This window comes from Tachysurus vachellii, chromosome 10, assembly GCF_030014155.1.
Source record: "Tachysurus vachellii isolate PV-2020 chromosome 10, HZAU_Pvac_v1, whole genome shotgun sequence".
In the NCBI taxonomy this organism is placed as follows: domain Eukaryota; kingdom Metazoa; phylum Chordata; class Actinopteri; order Siluriformes; family Bagridae; genus Tachysurus; species Tachysurus vachellii.
The window spans coordinates 12,927,024-12,947,923 of NC_083469.1; the positions used below are offsets into that span (position 1 = coordinate 12,927,024).

Consider the following 20,900-nt stretch of genomic DNA (forward strand, 5'->3'; position numbering starts at 1 on the left):
AACCCAGAGCCTTAACCGCTTGAGCCACCACTGCCCCCAACTTTAACAGAAAAGCATTAAAATGTTGCGGTGAAGAATTTTCAGATCATCCAGCAAACATACATACGTCTATCTTAAAATACAAATGCCCATCATAATTATTGCATGATAATTATTTATTTGTTTTATATATTTATTTTATTTTACTTACTTTTTAATCAATCATTCTCAAAAATTAACTTTATAAGTATATTCAGTACTTTTGCTTACCGTGCCAAGTTCTGAACGTGTATCTTAAAAAGCTAGCCGTTCGTGTACTAGTTCTCTTTATAACCACAGCCTGGCTAGCAGAAAGTTTTGTATTAAATAAAAAGACTTTAAAGTAAATAGACTGTTTTTATAAATGAAACACATCCATAAAGGGTCAAATATAAACAAGGCATAAATGGTCAATCTTTCCTTATAAAACAATTTGATTAGAACCGTGTATTGCTTGCGCATGAAAAAAACACACATCCAAAAAAACACCACCTTGTCACTAGATGGCAGCATATTTATATAATGTAAATAAAGTGTGCTTGTTTAGTGTGATTGCTGTAGTGTAAAAAGTCCAAAATATTCAATCTGTTCAGTATTTGTTGCTGGATGTCAAGCTTACTCCACTGCTTTATTGCTGAGCTGCATCCTGTCGCTGTCTGAGAACATGATTGTTTGCTCCATCACTGCTAATTGTTTCCACCATCCTGCATGTAATCTGCATTTATGATTTCGGCTGCTCTGCTCCACCACTCAATACTCCTCAGATCTTATGTTGGTTCCCAGTTGGGCTCTATAAGACAGGAGGATGTGCTTTTTGTCTTTGTCCTCAATTCTCTTACTTTATTTAAAGCATTACAAGAACACAAGTGATTCTACCAAATTAAATCTGAGGCTCTGAGTGCAGAGTGGAGCAGATGGGAGGAGGTAGATTGAGGTGATGTGTGTATGCGGGGCATAGCCATACCAGAAAAATCATTTTTCCGCACCAGTACCCTGCACTGGCCCTTACCTCAGAACACTCATAACTCATATCACTCTGCCTTAAACAGACCTTACTTTGGAACATTTAATTTACTGGCTGGACATTGGTTCATGTAAATATTAAACATATTTTTCAAAAGTAAAAAAAAACCCACTGAATTTGTCTTTTTCCTGTGTTTTTTTAAAATAACCATTAAATGTCAAGCCATAATTTAGTGAGTCACACTTATGACCGCTTTCAAATTTGACAGCACACTCGGAAACCTGTGTGTGCTTTCAATCCTACATCATAGCAATCACAAATCCATCAGGACCTGCCAACCGATCAGCATAATGCCCCATTGTACAGCGACAGCAAAGAACAGCTCATGTCTTGCTCTTTGTGAGGCTGTATGTCAGGCTATGACATGTCTCAAAGTAAAGCGGTATCATACTGGTAAAGTTCAGTGTGTTAAACAAAATACAGAGTTAATCAGTTACACTGAAGATCTGACCAGATGTTCAGGCACAAATAAATGCAAGAATGCTGGCTATGACTTCTAGTGTCCCAAGCAGTGAAAAAAGCGGTATAAGGTGATATTGACAAACCAGGCCGGCCTGACGAATGCAGGAAGGAATTCTTGACTGGATCAATTGGTGGTTGAATTGATAAGAGTTTGTGTAATGTGAAATTTCATGGCATTTAATCAATATGAATGAACAAATCTGTTAAATTATTATAGTTATAGAATATTGACAGCTCTGCATCAATAATGTTAGAAGCCATTATACATCTGGCATGTGGTTAATGAGTACAGGAAATCGTTTTTGCCACTAGGATTTCATCCAGAAAGTCATTTAAGCCAAGCATATCACATAAGTAGCTATAATAAATTGTTTATTATTTGTCTCCTCAGACACAATCCACTTTTTCAAATATCAAAAATATAAATAAAATAAATCCCATAAAATAAATAATATACACCCAAGTTAGGAGTCTACATGCTAACAGATGGTCAAAAGGTCCCCCTAGTGGAGAAACATTCAGTGAGTGAGTGAAAGAGTGTGTGTGTGTGTGTGTGTGTGTGTGTGTGTGTGTGTGTGTGTGTGTGTGTGTGTGTGTGTGTGTGAGTGAGAGAGAGAGAGAGAGAGAGAGAGAGAGAGAGAGAGAGAGAGAGAGAGAGAGAGAGAGAGAGAGAGAGAGAAAGTTCCATGTCCTGGAATGGCCAAGCCAAAGCCCTGAACTGAGTCCTGTTGAGCTGGTGGACAAAAGGAGGTACATTCAAGACATCAATTGAAGTTGAGGAAATAGGAAGGGGGAAAAAAATCCCTCCAGGTAGACTGAGGGAACCATGTGAAGCTTCTGCTAAATTACAGAAACAGTCACTGTGTTTCTTGTATAGCCTTTTACATGTAGAAACAGACAGACATTTCTGCAGCTCATAAACTAAATTTCCTCTGTGTCAATATTTAATCACTCATCAGTGCTGTTATAAACTTCACAATAGAGCATAAATGAGAATTAGTGGTCAACTTCTTTAACATTTTCTTCCCAACTTGTAGTACAGCCAGAATGCTGGGAGATTTCTGACAGGTCCATGATTTGTACATCCTTACAAATTGCCTCACAATTTTTCCATTACATCTTCCTCTTTCCCCCTCTGCTTCAGGTATGTGGACATAACGCCAAGAGTGTACAAATGGTGTGGCTAAAACTGGAAGCACTTGAGTATATAGACACATTATAAAGAACAACATGCTGTTTTCCCCCACAAACAGAAGCATTCGTTGCATTTTAAACAGTCCACCTCTTTCAAGCACATGTGCTTACTTAAGTGCATAGGGTAAACACACAAACCTCTCAAGTGCATCTGAAAATTGATTTTGCCCTTTTAAATTATACAAAAGAAGACCAGCATTTTCTCCACCAGTACTGCAAAAATCAGTCATCTGCCTTAACATTCATTTAAAAACAAATGGCTGAGTGAGCAGCGATACCCTAAAAAGCTCATGGTGATCTGCCACACGCTAGCTTGACACAACTAACAGCTGAAAATACGCAGAGTGCACTGCTGCCCTGACACCAGTTTAACCTCCTCACAAGATTAAGTCTCCTCAGGGAGGCAGTAATGAGACATATCCATCATGCTAGCTTTAATTAAAACTGAAGCACAGCCCTCAAAGAAGGTTGAAGCCTCCATCTACTGTAGCAATGTTCTTCTTCAAATTTATGTTTGAAGTTTCAGTAATATAGGAATTTTAAAAACTTTAGTGATACCAAACTTGTGAAGAAGTTTAAAGAGCATGTGTCGTAATCGGATTGTGGAGAATCAGCAGAAATTAGGCAAAAATCAGAAGAGTCATATGATATATTTCATCAGCTGTGACTTGAGCATATCAAACTCTTCTTATGGCAAAAGTGTGTGCATGAAAATTAGTAAAAACATCTGAAATGACCCAGCATGTCACTGTGTAGGAGCTCCCTACAGGAACATGTGCCAGATTTGATATCGTCCCTAATTATGAGCTGTGACAGAGTGATTATATGTACATCATTGTAGGCTGCTTCAAATAAGAATTTGCCTGATTATCGGGCCTAATTAATGAATGTCCTGGTGTAAAACCTGTCATTTCTTTGTATTACTCCCTACACATGAGTAATGAGCTCCTCATCAGTGTCTTGCTTTGTCAAATTACAAAATGTGTAAAAATGAATAACACCTGACATAATTATAGTGATTGAGCCCTTATTATCTAAAACAATTAAAAATCTGTCATCTTGCAATGGGACTGCACATGAGTGTAGAGCACAGAGGATTTTGCGCTTGTCACAGTAATTACACTTGCTGAATAACAAAAAAAATCCTATTCATGCATCCTTATTTTTATGCATGACAATTTTACACAAATCAGCAGCAAAAGAATCAACGAATGGAAGAAAATGGAGTTCAGGTTGCTTGTGGCTCTGCGTCAGTCTGCAGCATTAAACTATTATTCATCTGGGTGAATGCTGGGTGTCTTTCGCCTCTCTTTTTCTCCCTCATGGGCCCCACATTTCTTCTTTCACTCATTCTATAAGCCACATTAACAATGCTATTTTTTGCAGAGATTGAATGGCTTGACTGGTGTCTTCACTGGACTTTCCAGAGTGTTGCTTCTGGCAGCTTCATGTGGCATTAAAAGGTTTCAAAACACACTACACAGGTGCAACAACATCCCAAAACATTTAGCACCTTCAGTTTCTGTCTGTTTGCAGATTGTTCTTTATTCAGCAGTTCAGGCTTCAGTGTGCTTAGGAGCATTGATTAAAAAATAGCACTAATTCTATGCTTGTTTAGAAAAGAGTACCACAACATACTTGTACATCAGAAGGCATGGTTGGCTTATACATAAAATACTGCAAAAGAAGAATAGATAAAATTATAGAAATACTAACAAAGCATGGAAAATAACCACAGCAACAAAAAAAGTATACACACAAGAACCTATCTCTGAACACTGACTTCTAAGAATCAAGTTATTTTAATTCCCTCAACTCTGTCTAGAAGCTTATCCCTGAAAATCCATTAATAAATGCTTCAGTTACACTCCACACTTATGTGCATTCCATATAAAACCCGCTCCACGCTTTTGTGTGTAGGGTGTGTTATTATGGCCGAAAGCACCTGTATACACTGTAATAAGACAGGACTGCCCTGCTGTGATAGAATAGGCTTCATGAATCATGAAACAGATTGATTTTTCCATCAATACAAAGCCACCCATTTCTTCCCACGCGGCCAATTTACAGTCGGCTGTCCAAGTGTCAAGTTTAAACAGCCAGTGGTGCCATCCCTCCCCCACATCAATAAGAACTCATCCACCCACCATAGTGGTGTTACTTTAACCAGTCACAAACCTGCTGACACACAAAATATTACACCTACCCAATTATTCTTGCAGAATCATTCAGCCATCTTCCTGCATAGCACCTTACATAAAATACAGCAATAAATTTCCACAAAAAAAACTCTCTCTCATTATATATATATATATATATATATATATAAATATATATATATATATATACACATATACATATATATATATATACATACATACACACACACACACACACACACACACACACACACACACACACACACACACACACACACACACACACACACACACACACACACACACACACACACACACATATATATATAAAATGAGAGAGAGTTTTGGAGAGAGAGAGAAATGGATGGGAGGACACACACACACACACACACACACTGGTAGTGAATAATGAATGTCAGTGCAAGTCAGAGTAATTTAAGCTGAAAAATTTTCAAAAATGTAATCATCCAACACTTTTCACCATCTGAGTGCTTACAGATTAGAGGAAAGGATAAAGGTTCAGAAATTAAAGCAGGTACAGTTGACCAGAGAGGTGAAGGAATTTTACATTATAAGTAGTGCATTTAATGGCTCGGAGGGCCAAGCTGTGGCAATTTAGGTACAACCTTATATGATGTGCTCTCTGCATTCAGTGGTTGGTACCTACCAAAGGAAAAAAAAAGGATAACCGGTTAACCAGTAATCATGAGCACACACTGCCCAATAAGGCATTGTGGGGAGCAAAGGCTATTCCATCTGGTCCAATACCACAGAGAAGCTACTGTAGCACAACTTAGTGAAAACGATAACGCTGGCTTTGATAGAAAGGTGTCAGTACACAGTGTACTGCTTTGATGAATTGTTTTCTTTTACATTATGTGGATGGCCAGCAGCATTTGACATGTACTTATGGAAGAGATGACACCAGGATGCACTGGTACAACCTACCAAAACATTGTTGCAGACTAGGTACACTATGTTATGGCAACATTGGTGTCTTACAGCAGGATAATGCCCCCTGCCACACTGCAAACATTGTTCATGAATGTTTTGAGGAACATGAAAACACTTTCAAAAGATCTGATCAATCATCTTTGGGATGTGCCGGAAAAACAAGTACAATCCATGGAGGTTCCACCTCACAACTCACAGAAATGAAAGGATCAGCTGCTAACGTCTTGGTGCCAGATACAACAGCACACCTTGTAAAGACCATGCCTCAGTGTGTCGACTAAAATAAATATTACTTTGGAAAACTTAAATACAAGAGTGGGACAAGTCACCTACATTAATCATGAAAAAACACGAAAATCAAATCATGAAATCCACTGACGTAGTATAAAAACAAACAGAAACAATAATCTTTTGTTCCATCCTAATACTGCAAATCTAAATGAGTGATTAAAGCAAATGTGGCAGTCTGTGCATGCTGAATTCACACTGCTAACATATAAATGATTGCCCCTGGCCTGAAACATCGAACTTGTCACTGATGGGTGCTCTGCTGGCTCTCTACTACAATTTATCTTTTCATAATGAGACTTTCCAAAACTCCCAACACTGAGAGCACGAGGCGGGTGCCAGAGGTGAGGCAGATTGATAACACAATTACCCTGCTGAAGGCCATTCATCTACTCTCCAACTTCATACTCCCTTTATTCCTCTCCTTCTCTTTCATATTGGCTCCGTCCATGTCTGTCTAGTACAATTACCTCTGGAAAAAACCCAGTTTATTCACACGGGTCAAATATATATGGTATTTTCCAAACAAAAATCATGAAGAGGTTCTGAGAGGCATTGCGAGTGAAATCCCCTACTGAGCAGACACCAGGATTTAGTCTCTAGCTCTATTAGATCATCATGGATATAGAATAATGCCAGGCCAGAGACGAGCGATTTCTCGCACTTACAGCCTGCCAGGCAGGCGCCCTGTAGAGACGCTTAATAACATTCCTGTCAGCCAGCTTTCTCCCAGTTCTCATAAAGAAACTGCTCATTTGACAACTCAACTCAATCCAAGGCATATCTCTGATGCCAACTCTACCGAAATTAATCCTGAATCAGAGATATTATGGGATCAATCCAGACTTCCTACGGTAAAATATTCAGACACTTGAGTTAGAAATACTTACAAAGAGAAGCATACAGTCATCACTAAGAGGAGCGTTAAGCCTACTTCAGGAGAAACTCACAAGATTGGCCGTTCGGTTCATTTTTACTTGACTCAGGTGCATTAAATTACAAGCTACTCATTTATATGTAGTACTGCATACTGCCATGGCATATACTGCATATTCATTCATTTGGCTTTCAAAGATTCATTTGATGCAACAAATGAGCAGTCTTATTATGACTCTAAGATTAATACATTTGATGGACTGTGGGCTTATAATACACACTGCTAAAGACTGTACAATGATGAAACCACAATAAAAATGACTTTATTCTGAAATCCACTGAATAGCTCTAACAGTCATGGTATAACTATTAAGTAAAATAATAGTGAGGATGATATTGGCCATTATCGTGTCATACCTTTGATGAAAAGGAGAGTGGAAACTCCAAAACAATTTATCCAAAGCTTATCCTTTCACTTCAAATAATCAGAGCTGTAGTAGCGGATATACTAGCACTGCTGAACTCGGCCACTTTTTTCAGCCAGTCAATCACTGCTGCACAACACTTTGATGCTATCTGTGATCAGTTCAGCAGCTATGTGACACCATCAGCGACCCGACGGCGAAAAGCACCAGACTGAGGTCAAGTAACACTTCTGAACAAACACTCTACTAGACTTTAGGCTGATTATTATCCATTTGTGCTAACTGAACTTTTGTAATAAAGATAGAGGTACTAAATCAAAGTATATCCTGTCTTAAGGTGGAAAAAAGGTGGATAACGCACAAAAAGAAAAAAAAAAGATTTGACCTCAACATCCTATAAAACAGATGCTTCAAAGCATGTCCAAATACTAGCTGTTCCCATCCTCTCTGAATCCCCTTGTCCTGATCAAGGCCAAACACTATTAGTGCCAGACTGGATTAGAGGAGAGGACTGGCAGCCTATAAATGAAAGCATCTGAACACTCTCCCTTAGGCAAAGAAGGTTGCAGGAAAAAGTAAAAAAAATACGAGACAAGAATACGATATGATGACAAGTACAAACCAGCAGGAAAAAAAAAACAAAAAAAAAACATCAGTGTCATCACATGCCTCTCCTAAAAGAGCTATGTTTAATACATACACAGTAAGATACTGTATGAAGGGACAAAGATGTGGAATGATTTTTTTTTTTTTTTAGCTTGGATCCAAATTTATTAAAAAAAAAAAAAAAAAAAAAAAAAAAAAAAAGACACCAATAAAAACTAAGTGCAGCACTCAGCACAGAGTGACCAAGACTCTGGTGATCATCGTCTGAGGGTTTCAGGTGTGATAATTTGCCAGTGTATAACAGTGGCTCACAGGAAAGAAAACAGAACACACTGTACTTGCTCCAGAGTCCTGAGGGGAGAATGAAATCAAGCTCTAGTCCAGTGATCACAACAGTGGAAGGACGGCAAGACCACAGCTGCGCAATTATAACTTTTCCACTAGGATGCTCCCACTGATTAGCAATCAGATGAAAAACTGCTTGCAATCATCCTGTGCAGGAACAAAAACAAAATGAAGATAAAAACAAGGCAGAACTGATAGCTTTCTTCTGGCAATTCATCATCCTGACACCACTGTCACAGCAAGTGCTCAGTGAAATAGTCTTGAGGTTCCTCAAGCTATCGCAGTACAACTGTTCTGATGCTTGGACATATAAGAGCCAGAAATATGTAGCTTGAACAAGCGGAGCAATCGATCTGATTTTAAAAGCCATGACATGTAAGCTTGTACCATTTGAGCAGTGAACATGTCCAGTCAAAACTACTGATCACTCAGAAAACCTTTTCGTGACGACTGAATGAAGACAGACTACGAGAACTAACATATAACATATTTGCATGCATCAATAAAAGGAAAACGGAAACATGGCGAAAAAAGATCCACGTCCAGGAATAGTGCGTGTTCAGCTAAATGCAGAATTAATGATAGTGCAGTTAATTTCGCTTGCACATCCTCAATTCCCTGCTAACATAAAGACCTTCTGCAATAAAGGATTTAATGCCCGCTGAATAATAAACGTGAGCTCGTATTTATGGCGGAGTCTAGCACTATTTTAACAGGCATGGGGGAGTCATTTGACCTTGATTGTTAATGCCAATATCCAGCCTTTAGGATTCCTGTATCACCACTCTGCCTGATAAGTGCTCTCTAGGCTGTGCTGGAAGTGCTCAGAAGAGAGATGGAAAACTACATCGGTCCGCTGATAGCACTGCTGCTAAAACTGAGCTCTCGTTTGCCAATACCTATTAGATTTATTTAGGGTGGAGAGAGATAAAAAGCACTCTGGATATGAGAACTCTGTAGCATCCATGTGTAAATGAAATTCAAGACACTTTAAAGTTTGGCTTGATCAATATAAAGTTTAATTATGCAGAAACAATGTATGCGAGGTGGATCCTAATTTGCCAGTTCGATCAACTGTAAAGCATTGAATCCTTTTAAAAAGTTCTGCAAAGCCCTTTATCCTTTAAACCTTCCTTTGTCGAAAACATTAAGGTTTCTTTCCTTTCTTGCCTGTGACTGCTACTAAGTGCCAACAGTGGAGACTCTTTACACAAATACTAAAAGATCTCCTGTGAGAAAACATTAAAGCTGGTTATTTGGATCGCCTGTGTGTTGCTGTAGAAATGACAACATATTAGAACGAGTGACCAGCTTGTGTCTGAGAAAATAGTATATCAGCTTGGAGTGAATATAAGAGAAAGATGCATTCATTTTCTTTTTCATCAACACTTTGACCTGTTTAATCAATCTTTCTTGAAGGATACATGCCTAGATGCATTTTTGAAGCAAAAAGCTAAATGTCAATGAGTCAGACTCATCAGCTCAGCTCATGCCGTCTCCTGCTGTCTCCCTCCATTTGTTTGTACAGGCCATGATTCAGCCACATTAGAAAAAAATACGAGATTTTCTAAACCTTAACCCAGTTTACTGCGGCTCACAGTGGAGTCAAGACATGCCTTAAAGTGCAGCCTTAAATAAGGTTATGGTGAGAGCATGAGGAACAACTGAAGAAATAGTACAATTTACTGCAATTAAGAAACAAGTTTCAAAGGCTTTCCACTGAATCCCAGACATGCTCTGCTTTATGTAAATCCCACCAATCAGTCAGTCAGTCATTTTGTCTAAACCCCACACCCTGCTACATTGTATTCCTTACTTATACCACAATGCTTAATTATGATTGAATATTTGATTATTATTCTGACTGCTAGGTTTATATTAACACGTTCACATTAATACATTATTGTTTGAAAGAAGTTTATTGTAAGAAGTTTATCACTGAGTTGTATAGGAAATGATTCACTTATACAGATATTTAAAGTGCTTGTAATGGTTGATATGATGCTTTCTGTGAAGAGATAATGTTCATTCAGCATTTTTAGTGAAACAGGAAAGGGCGTCTCTGGAACATGTCAATGCATTTTTTGTTATTTTAATGAGAGACTGGGAATAACCGGAAGTGACCCATTTCACGGATGTTTTAATATTATACAACAAATGTATAACATTCAGTGTGTAGTGTAAAGCGTTTTATTCTTCTTGTACTACAGCAATTTGCCAACAGTTACAAGTTATCCTTTATTAATCAGTGATGCATTAAACTTTTAAATGTTTATAGTTTTTTTGTAGAACGTCTGAGAGACAAATAAGCTCCTGTTATCATTCAGGTTACAACGGCTATAAACAATTATTTGTTATATAGTTACAAAACAAAAGAATATGATCCTGTACTTATAAACTACTTTCCTCTGTCCTGAAGACTCTCCTGAAGGAAAACTTACAGACTGTTACATATTACTGACACAGGAGACTCTTTCCACAAATGTTAGAAAAGCGTCTTCGTGCAGAAAGCTTTGCCAAATCAATGAGTAAATTTTTACTTTGTTCATAGCAAACATGTTTGTAACTTTTAGGGGCTTTTTACACTTGGTCACTTCATGCATTTTCTGTGATCGGATAGCTATCTGATCGTAAAAAGACCATGTCTAAATGCCCTCCGAACGTTTTCGAGACGGATATAAATCCGATCATTCAAACCACTTCAGGAGGTGGTCTGGGACGCATTTCAGATGAAACTGGACAGGTGTAAATGAATGTGGTTGTTCAAGCCACATACGTCAGCCCTATACTCCTCCCAAACGGAAGTACATCACTCGCAAGTGTTGGCTACGCTCTTTCACCCAGGTGTCTCGCTGGGTCATAAAATCACTGCTGCCGCTAGCGAAAATGCAGCAAATGGTAAATGCTGTTTTTTGTAGCATAACCATCTCAACAAGTTTTTTCGTCTTCTTTTGATTGCATTCTGAAAACCGCATACACCAAAGCTGTTCCATTTCAATTACCCTGGAAATGAGGTAAAATAAATTTGCATTTTGGGCGGGAGTAGAAAGATCGGATTGACATCCGATTCACCAAGACGTATTTATGTGGCCTAATGTAAATGGAACAGTTTTAACAAATCAGATTTGTTAGCTATCGGATCAGAGACAACACATGAAGTGACAAGGTGTAAAAAGCCCCTTAGATTATGTAGAGTATCCAGCATACAAGTTGCTGTGAATCAGCTGTATACTATACATACAACTATACATGACCTAGAATGAGAGTATAGAATGAGACAGGAGGAGAATATTCCTATAAAACTGGGATTTGAATTACAGCCTGCATTACTGTAAAAGAAAACAAGTCTGACCAATCAGATTAGAGATTTACACATCACTATGAAATAAAACTAATAAAAGAATAAAAGACATTTACTAAGGACTAAAGAGGATATACTGGATTGCTACTTTCTAAATTTGTGCAGAGGAAACTGCTGAGGTGAGAGAAAAAGTCCACTACAGGACTGAACATTAAAGTTTAATTGAACCGTCTTCACAGTTAATGTAGAAACTGATTGCTTTTTTCCCCAAACCTGATCAAATTATTCATGGTTAGGCCAAATGTCTAAAAAAAAAATCCCGGAACAAAATACAAGCCATAAATATTTTTATAATCAGGCTTTCATTGAAAACGATATGGCAATAAAAGAAATGGTACACTGCAGTTGTGGATTGTGTGCTAAAAAAAAGCATGTTTCTACAAAATGTAAATTTTTTAATTCCTGCCTAAACAAACAGGAGATCATAAAGATGGACTGTTATGCAGCCTTCACAAATTCTGATTTCTTGAGGTTCACATTCCAGTTTTAATACAAAACACATCTACACTGCAGCACACTGTTTACCTTAATAATTGATTACAGATATTAACAATGTGGTAGGAACTTTGTTCACACATGAACCCTGCTACACTGAGATTAAAACATGAACCAAGACAACGGACATAAAAAACTCACCTGCATATGAAAAAAACCTGCAGGAAATTGAGTACACTGTATTTGCCAAAATGTAATCTGTCTGTGTCTGAAAAGAAAATACATTTGTCCAGAGTTTGGTCTTTCAGTTGGATTAAATTAAAGGCTCTTTCAACAGTCTGATCTAAAAATAAAGCCATAGCATTGAGCAAAAAAAATCATTAATTCATTTAAAAACCAAAAAGAAAATGACAAAAAACCAGAGAGAATGTAAGCTTGGGTTACTCTCTGTGTGGAGTTTTACTTGTTCCCCCCCGAACAGGCCTGGGTATCGTCCGGGTTCCTTTTTCTACCCAAAAACATGCAGGTAAGATGACTGACTACAGTAAACTGCCCCAGGTATGTATGTGTCCAGCTTTTTATGTTATAGGCTTCGGATGCACTGAATAAAATGATTACCATAAAAAAGAGAAATAGCTGTCTTTCTTATACGGCTGCGTTGTTTTGAACAGAGACATTCCTAATCCTGATTCATGGGGATTATGGTTTGCTAGAAGCATCGTCTGCTTCTAATTTTTATAGGTTATCACAATAATTCCATGTCTGCAGACATTCACTAATGCCAATGGCGTCTACAGGCTTTGGCATGTTTGTTTTCTTACCACAGTGCTGTAATTTGCTACAAACAAGCAAGAGCTGCTGACAGCAAGTGGGACAGAATGAGGGCATGGCCATTGTGTGTTCACGCTCACATTAGACAGACTAACTGAGATGAAGGCATCAGAAAGCAAAGGCACACCAGAGGCCTCAGACAGAGATGAGGAGTGTGACTGAACTTAAAACACACCAATTACCCCTCAGCTTGTTGTCCAAGTCCTCAATCCTGGGCTCATAGAATTGACTTTTTAAAGCCTAAAGCAGATGTGGTCCAACATTTCTCTCAGTTTATTGATGACAATTTCTTGCATATGATATCTCTATATACCAGGAATATTTCAACATCCTGTTTATGGAATAGTAATTAGTATGAGCCTGCACTTTACATACTAATTAAAGCAGAATGTGAGTACTGCTGCATGCAAATGTTCATTGCATCTATTCAAGAGAAACAGCCACAGAGTCATTATTTTTATTTTCTCACATTCATCACACAGAAGGGAAACAGCATCACTAATATATAACAAAATAAATAAAGGCCAAGGAGAGTCCTGTGGCTGTGGATGTACAAACACACCCTGTTACAGGACATGATGCACACATCATGTCTTGTAACTTTTTTGGGAGAAGCAAAAATGTAGGGGAAAAAAGTGCACTAAAAAAAATAAAACAATAAACAACCTGAATCAGTCCATCCAGTGTGTATTCCCACTTTACATAATTTCTGGGATAGACTCACTGTTCACTGTTCCCATGACCATAATAAAGCAGTTAGAGAGAGAGAGAGAGAGAGACGCAAAATTCCTATGTCAGCTACTCTAATCTTTTTAGATTAGACCATCACCAAAATATCATAAGAGTAACCTCATCCTCAATATATAACAATTTAACTTACTGTATGTTTACTTGACATGCTAGTTAGCTGACAGTTAAAGAGATAAACAGAAAAAAAACAAAGATAGACAGAGTAATCATCAGAAAGACAAAAAGATAAGGTGACAAAGACAGAGTCAGAGAGATGGACGAGAGATGGACAGAGATGAACAAAAAGATCGACAGGGAAACAAGAGATTGACAAATCGATAAAAAACAGAAAGAAAAAAGGAAAGAACTCCAGTATAGTTTAAGCATGCTGTGCTGTGGGCTGTCCCCTGAGCAGAAGGTGAAAAGGGAACTCCAGGCCACTGGAATACTATCTGTCACAAGCGTGCATACTGCTCTGTGAGAACACAGCCAGCTGGCAGAAGCAGCACAGGGCCACCGTCTGGCTTCGTGTGTGCCCCTGGTGCTCATGGACGCGCCAAGGCCAACCAGCTTCCCTTCCCCCAGCTGCTTCCACACTGTCACCGAGCTAATGAGTGCCCACAATGCATCAGCTCATCACTTCAGGCAAAGAGCACAGGCTCAGGAGGGGAAAAAACAAATCATCGTGTGGTTATTTATGCTAATCGAGATATTCATTGAACTGCCTGCAGTGAAATTCATGACAGAGCCTTCACCTACAATCTAAACAGACACATCAGAGCCTGCTTTTAGACCTCAAAGGGTAAACTTAATCATTTCCATTTCTGTGTGTGATATGCCAAGCTTTGGGGTTAGGACAGATTTAAAGTGATTTTAATCAGATTGAAACTGACTCTCCATCTCGAAAAATGAACCAAACTAAACTTTTCTCTTAACTGCCATGGGATGTGTAATGTGCAGTGCCATATAAAGCATAAAATATGAATACAATTAACATTCAACAACATCCAGGGATCAGATGCAAAGTTTAGCAAATAGTGGGGAAAATTGAGATAAAACATAATATACTGAAACATATACTAAAAACCTTATATAACCCACAGATATAACATGTACACTTGGTCTTCGGTTTTTTAGACTGCTTTATGGTTGTGTTTGGGCTACATTGTATTTTTGAATAAAACAGTACCCTCTGGTTACTTTGTTCTCACTGTGATTCCTGCATGCTGAACTACATGACAGGCTTTTATTGTACTATTGACAGTCAGGAGAGAGCCTGAAGCGAGACCGAGACTGAATTGGCAGGCGGTGTAGCAGAACAGACCAGATTGAATAGAAATTGGTGTTGCTGATATAGCAAAATGTCCTCCCATGCCAACCAAAAGTGAATGTCTATGTTCCTATTATTGGCATTTCACAATGGCATTTTTATTCAAGGACTGCATGTGTCTGAGGAGAAGAAGAAGATTTAGAAGAAGAAGATTTAGAAGATTTAGAAGAAGAAGATTTAGAAGAAGAAGAAGAAGAAGATTTAGAAGATGAAGAAGATTTAGAAGATTTAGAAGATGAAGAAGATTTAGAAGAAGAAGAAGAAGAAGAAGAAGAAGATTTAGAAGAAGAAGAAGAAGAAGAAGAAGAAGAAGAAGAAGAAGAAGAAGAAGAAGAAGAAGAAGAAGAAGAAGAAGAAGAAGAAGAAGAAGAAGAAGAAGAAGAAGAAGAAGAAGAAGAAGAAGAAGAAGAAGAAGAAGAAGAAGAAGAAGAAGAAGAAGAAGAAGAAGAAGAAAAGAGAAGGAAACTGTCTTTCAGGTCAACATTAAGCTAGCAGGAGTTTATAATTTATTTTGCATACCTAGATGGAACAAACTAGCATGACCAAGTAAAGACAGACACCATGACCAGATATCAGGTCAATGAAATGGACTAACAATAGTAGAGTAGTCCTGTGTAGTCTCTTGCACCATACTGTCTAGTCTCATGTAGTATCATGGTACTGGAGGACCATGAAATACTGTTTCATTTCATTGTGTACTGTACCAGATCTACTGTATAAGATTGAAATGCCAATAAAGCCACTTGACTTGACCCTCACCCAAAAAAGGTGGCAGTTTTTCCCCTTGTGCAATATCCTCTTCCACATATTTGTCCAGGTTGATGCACTCAAATGAAGTAGTCCCAGGTGTTTTCTTCACAAACAGATGGCAGCAAATGTGAAGTGAATACATTTCTGGCCAGTGCTGACACTGATGCACTGTAGGGATATGATTTCAATATAAACTTTTACCTTTAGAATTGATCATTTACTGGTAATACTTCTGATTTGTGGATTTCAATTGGCAAGACTACTTAAATTTACGATAGAGAAAAGTCGCATTTGTTTGTAAGTTTGGCTCTGCATACACTCTGTAGTTATTTGGTTTGTGTGATCATGTCTCACTACAAGGAAAAAATTTGGTCACAGGACACCAATTTAGAGCAATTTGAGCAGAATAAAAAAAAATTATTTAAAATAATATAATTCAAGATTCTGAATTGCTAAAATGTCATTTTTTGCACCATGTTGCATCTGTTTAGGTTTAGACGCTGTTTACATTGTTAATGTTGTGAACTCAAAGGTTTCTATTACAGACAGCATAGAAATATCAAATCACTGCTCAATATTCTCCAGACAATCTCCACCTACTTTCCAGAGGTGGATTTTTTATAAAAGGAAAATGACACATGCTTTGCGGGAATACAGGTAGCCTCGAAGATGCATTTGTTACCAATCTGTTTGGGAGAAGCACCAGAAGGAAACTGTTCACACAGGATCCTGTAATTGGATACATAAGTCAATAACAGCACTTTTATTTTCAGTGACGTTTAATAGAAGTAAGTTACTGAAAGCAGCCGGAGACTGCGCTTAGTAGATAGAGATAACTGATAACTAAGCCACTCTGATGTGACACTTGAGAGACTGACCTGACACATTAGAGCATAGTTCACGTCTTACGTAAGCTGGAGACTGTTTCTAATTGTTTAATTTGTGCTGGTGTGAGATAAACCTCCCTTAGGGACCGAGTGCAGTCTTAACTGCTGAAAAGCGTTCATTTATCACCAATTAAAGCAGTGATGTGCCAACATCCCCCCATGCTACCCAACGCCTGGCACTACATCATACACACTGCTGCTCCTCACAATCCTGCAGAGGAGAGAGACATGTTTGACATTTATAAAGGATCGAGTGTTCAGATTTATAATCACAAACTGGAGACAAATGAGCGCTGTGAGGCTGGACTCAAAGCTGCTGAGTCCAGCACAGAGGGACAACGAACAATGTCATACAAGCAAATCCAGCCTCTCCCTTGGGGAGAGAAATCCAGCACTGTCAATTAGAGCATCAATAATTGAAATAGTTGTAGGTCCCATTAGTGGGGATGTATTTCCATGAATAGTTAATGCTTCTTGCAGGCACTTTTATCCATGTCCTGTAGCACTGAAGCGCACTTTCAAAGACACAGCACGACAAGAATCTGAGGTAAAATGTACCATTGAAATGTGTACTATGGCCACAGGAGTCTTGAGAAATTATGAGAACCTGTCTGACACTTTACGTTACCTCACAACTCTTTACTACTTTATGTAACAATGGCCAAGAAGAGATGCATTGTTACCTTGCAACAAAAGTCCAGAATGTTCTTAGCAAAACATTGAAATACTGCTGATGTAATATATTGTCTTCAAAAGAGTGTCAGACCCCACCACAGACTAACTAGATTGCCCTGCACTGTACTGACACTCTGTTGGATGTTGATATCTGTCAATAGTGAGTCGTTCATCTGTGGCCAACTACGAGTCCAGGCTCCCATCTGCTGCACCAATGAGGCTGAGACCAACAGTCTGGATGAACAGGAAGGGTGGAGATACTGACATATGACATGCGTGGGGCTCAGTGAGGAAAAAATAAAAAGGAAATGAACAATGGAAACATTACTCTCTACATTTCTGACTGTCTGCTAGAGGCCACAAGAATGAACTGCAGTGCAAAATGTGACCTTCATCAAACCTCAACCTCAAATTGACGTCAAAGTTTTCGCTGGACTTTTATTGGAAAAGACAGCTAATCCGACACGTCCTCATTTAGGATTTACCTTTAAACTTTTCGTTCATTTATCACCTTAATTACAAAGCTTAATTAATCAAAACTTGGAAATTATTCCATGCAATTGTATAAAAGAAATTGGGAGTGCCTCAATCAGCTCTCTGGCTCCCTATAGTAGGTCATGAATCAGTATGTTGTACACTGGTCAGGTCTGTGGCTCACTACACATTGTGTGACTGATGAGGAAATGAGTGTCACCAGAAATTGAGACATCAGTTACTATAAAAACATATAACACTTCTTTATATGTGATCAATTTGTTAGCTTCATCACATTGTTTCTGTCATGATACCTCAAGCAGGAGGTGTCGTTTTTTAAATCATTAATCATGTAAAGTCGTTAGATTCAAACAAACTGTCTATAGAGCAGAAAATAAATGAAAAAGTCGCTAATATAAGTAATCCTTTGAACAACTACAAGAAACCTATTTACATGTGTTGATGAAGCTTCGGTTCATCCGCCATTTTATCAAGCCGAGATGCTTCAGAAAAAATTATGCCATTTCCAGTAAGGGAACGTAGTAAGCATCGATGAACCTGCTCCCAGGTTTTTGCGATACACTGAGATTTTTTTAGTGAGTAAACATTCCAGTGTCACAGAAAGGACAGAAACAGGCCTTAAAATGGCTGACTCCCTGATCAGTGCCCTGCTACTAAACTAGCATCCAGTTGTGACAGCTTTTCAGAACAAATATCCTGCAGCTATCATTTCTGATTATAACAAACCTCTTTAAATTTGCATAAAAGTCTCAAAATGATTTCTTTATTTAAGAGTCAATTTCCTTTCTATAATCCTGGTCACGACAAACATCCTGCGTGTTCTTAAAATTTAAATACTATAAGATGCAGATGCTTTTCTTAATATGATGACTTATTGACCTGCAAATCAGCTCATGTAATTCACTAATTTGGTTCAACTGCATGTCCTGAAAGCTTAATTTTATTACATTATAATTACTGTTAATGGTTTTAACTAAACCTCTTTCCAAGTACAAATTAGGTTCATGAATATTTAACCAATTCTGTGTATCAGGAATATTATTCAGCTCAACTTCCAATATAAAAAATTACCAATGAAATTTTAATGATATTCTGTATTGTAAAAAACTGTTTCAAATTACTTCCTTAATCAATTTTCAATTTTTTTTTTTAAAGATGATTGAAAAGTAGACTGACATTCTGCCAGTTTAAAGGTATATAGCATATGATCTCAGACACTGTTAGGCTTTGAGCTGTCATGGTGCAGGTTGGAGCTGTGTTAAGGCTGGGCAGTTGGCCAGCTGGATGATAAAGATTAACCTCCTACAGTTCTCTCTTCTCCAATGACCCTCATTAATCCTTTATCCTATCCTAGACCTTACTGCGCTCGTCAGTGCCATCAAGACAAAGTGGCACGTTGCAAAGATAATTATATTTTCCTTTCATGCTCACACTCACATAAGTCACACATTTTCACACTAGAAATAACCAATTACACGCTCAGATTTAAAATAAATAAATTTGTAACATATGGAGGCTTCCGAATCACTCACACACTCACAACACACACAACAAACACAACACACACGTGCACATCAGGATGGAAGCTGAATGAATCATGTTCGAGTGAGTGGCACATCCTCACACACACACACACCTCTCTGTTCTACCAGCTGCTTTTTCCACACCACCATTACCTCTGCTTGGATTTGCATTTGTTCACCTTCGTGATTGGCAATACACCCACGACTGTAATCAGAATGTAACTACACACAGAGGTGAACTGAAAGGGTGTGTGTCTGCAGTGGAGCTCAGGGAGCTAGTTGAACGGGGCTTCAGTTATATTGAGTCAATCTCAATCCTTTTGAGACTTCCTCAAAAAGCTGACATGAATTCAGACAAATTCCATGTTCAAGCACAATCACAGCTTCCAATTTCAGTTCCTTTTATCTCGTACATGCTGTAAAATAGGATTGGAGTACAAGTGATAAAGACTGCTAGACTCTATCTAATGCTGAATTCATCATTTGGAATTGTTCCATTCGATGGCATAGAAACACATGAAATTTGCGTAAAAAAAAGACATGCTTTACTAAAAAAAATGTTCATTTTAAGAAATAAGCTGCGTGTCACACCATTTTTAGTCTGCAGCTCTGTTTAATTACGCATTACTAACTCGTCATTTCATCATTCTTAGTAATTTTGCTGTTTTGCAGCAAAACCTCTAGAGTACAAGCATTATGAATATTTTATGCATCATTATTAATATGGACATTTTCAAAAATGCTTTTTAGCTTTTGTCCCACTTTAGAAATCAACCCTTTATATATTAATTCCGTTTTTTATTTTACCCTAGTGCACCCCTACTACTCTTTTTAATGCCACTGAAAGCCAATGAGGGGAAAAAACATTATATCCCCTCTTGTGAGATAATCATTTCTGGCAACACAAACACTGCCTTTTAATGACTCTGACTCCATCAGTAAATAAGACTCCGCTCCGTTTGAGCTCAGTAGCAGCGGCTGGTGTATCAGCAGTCGCCACTACGTGTGTGGAAGGAAGTCCATCCATTATTCAGCTGCTGGTTAAATAATCTCAGATTCTCAAACACACCATGAAGGGTGGAGGGCATGTAGTAGCAGAAAGGAAATCCCACTACTGTCATGAGGCTGATGAAAAATCAAGCAATAGGTCATGCGTCTCATCTACATCCATAATTGTGTCAGGAGTGCAGGATGACATCTGGAGCAATTGTGCAAGTCACAGGGAATCATTCTGGCTTAATTAGGAAGCCTGAAATTGAAATAAGCATGAGGTTGGGCTATGGAGGTGGGAGATGATTAAAATGACACGCTAACCTAAGGCTGATTGAGCTCTGATTTGGTCGAGATGATCTTCCAAAACAGCTGTAAATGGAGATGAGAGTGTTTGACACATGATTGGTATTTTTGTAGCTTTCTAGCTAAACAGCAACACGTTCATGAGGGGACACATTAAGGGTTTTCAAAAATTCTTCAAATAAAGACACAGCTGAGTTTCCAGACACTTACATTAATTGATCCCAGATTGCACAGCTA

At 38.2% G+C, this 20,900-nt stretch overlaps 1 protein-coding gene across 3 annotated transcripts in view; it reads right to left on the reverse strand.

Annotated features, from left to right (window-relative positions):
* Nucleotides 1-20,900, reverse strand: part of sash1b (SAM and SH3 domain containing 1b) — a 59,420-nt gene that overhangs the window by 20,381 nt on the left and 18,139 nt on the right. The gene's annotated exons all lie outside the window — the stretch shown is intronic.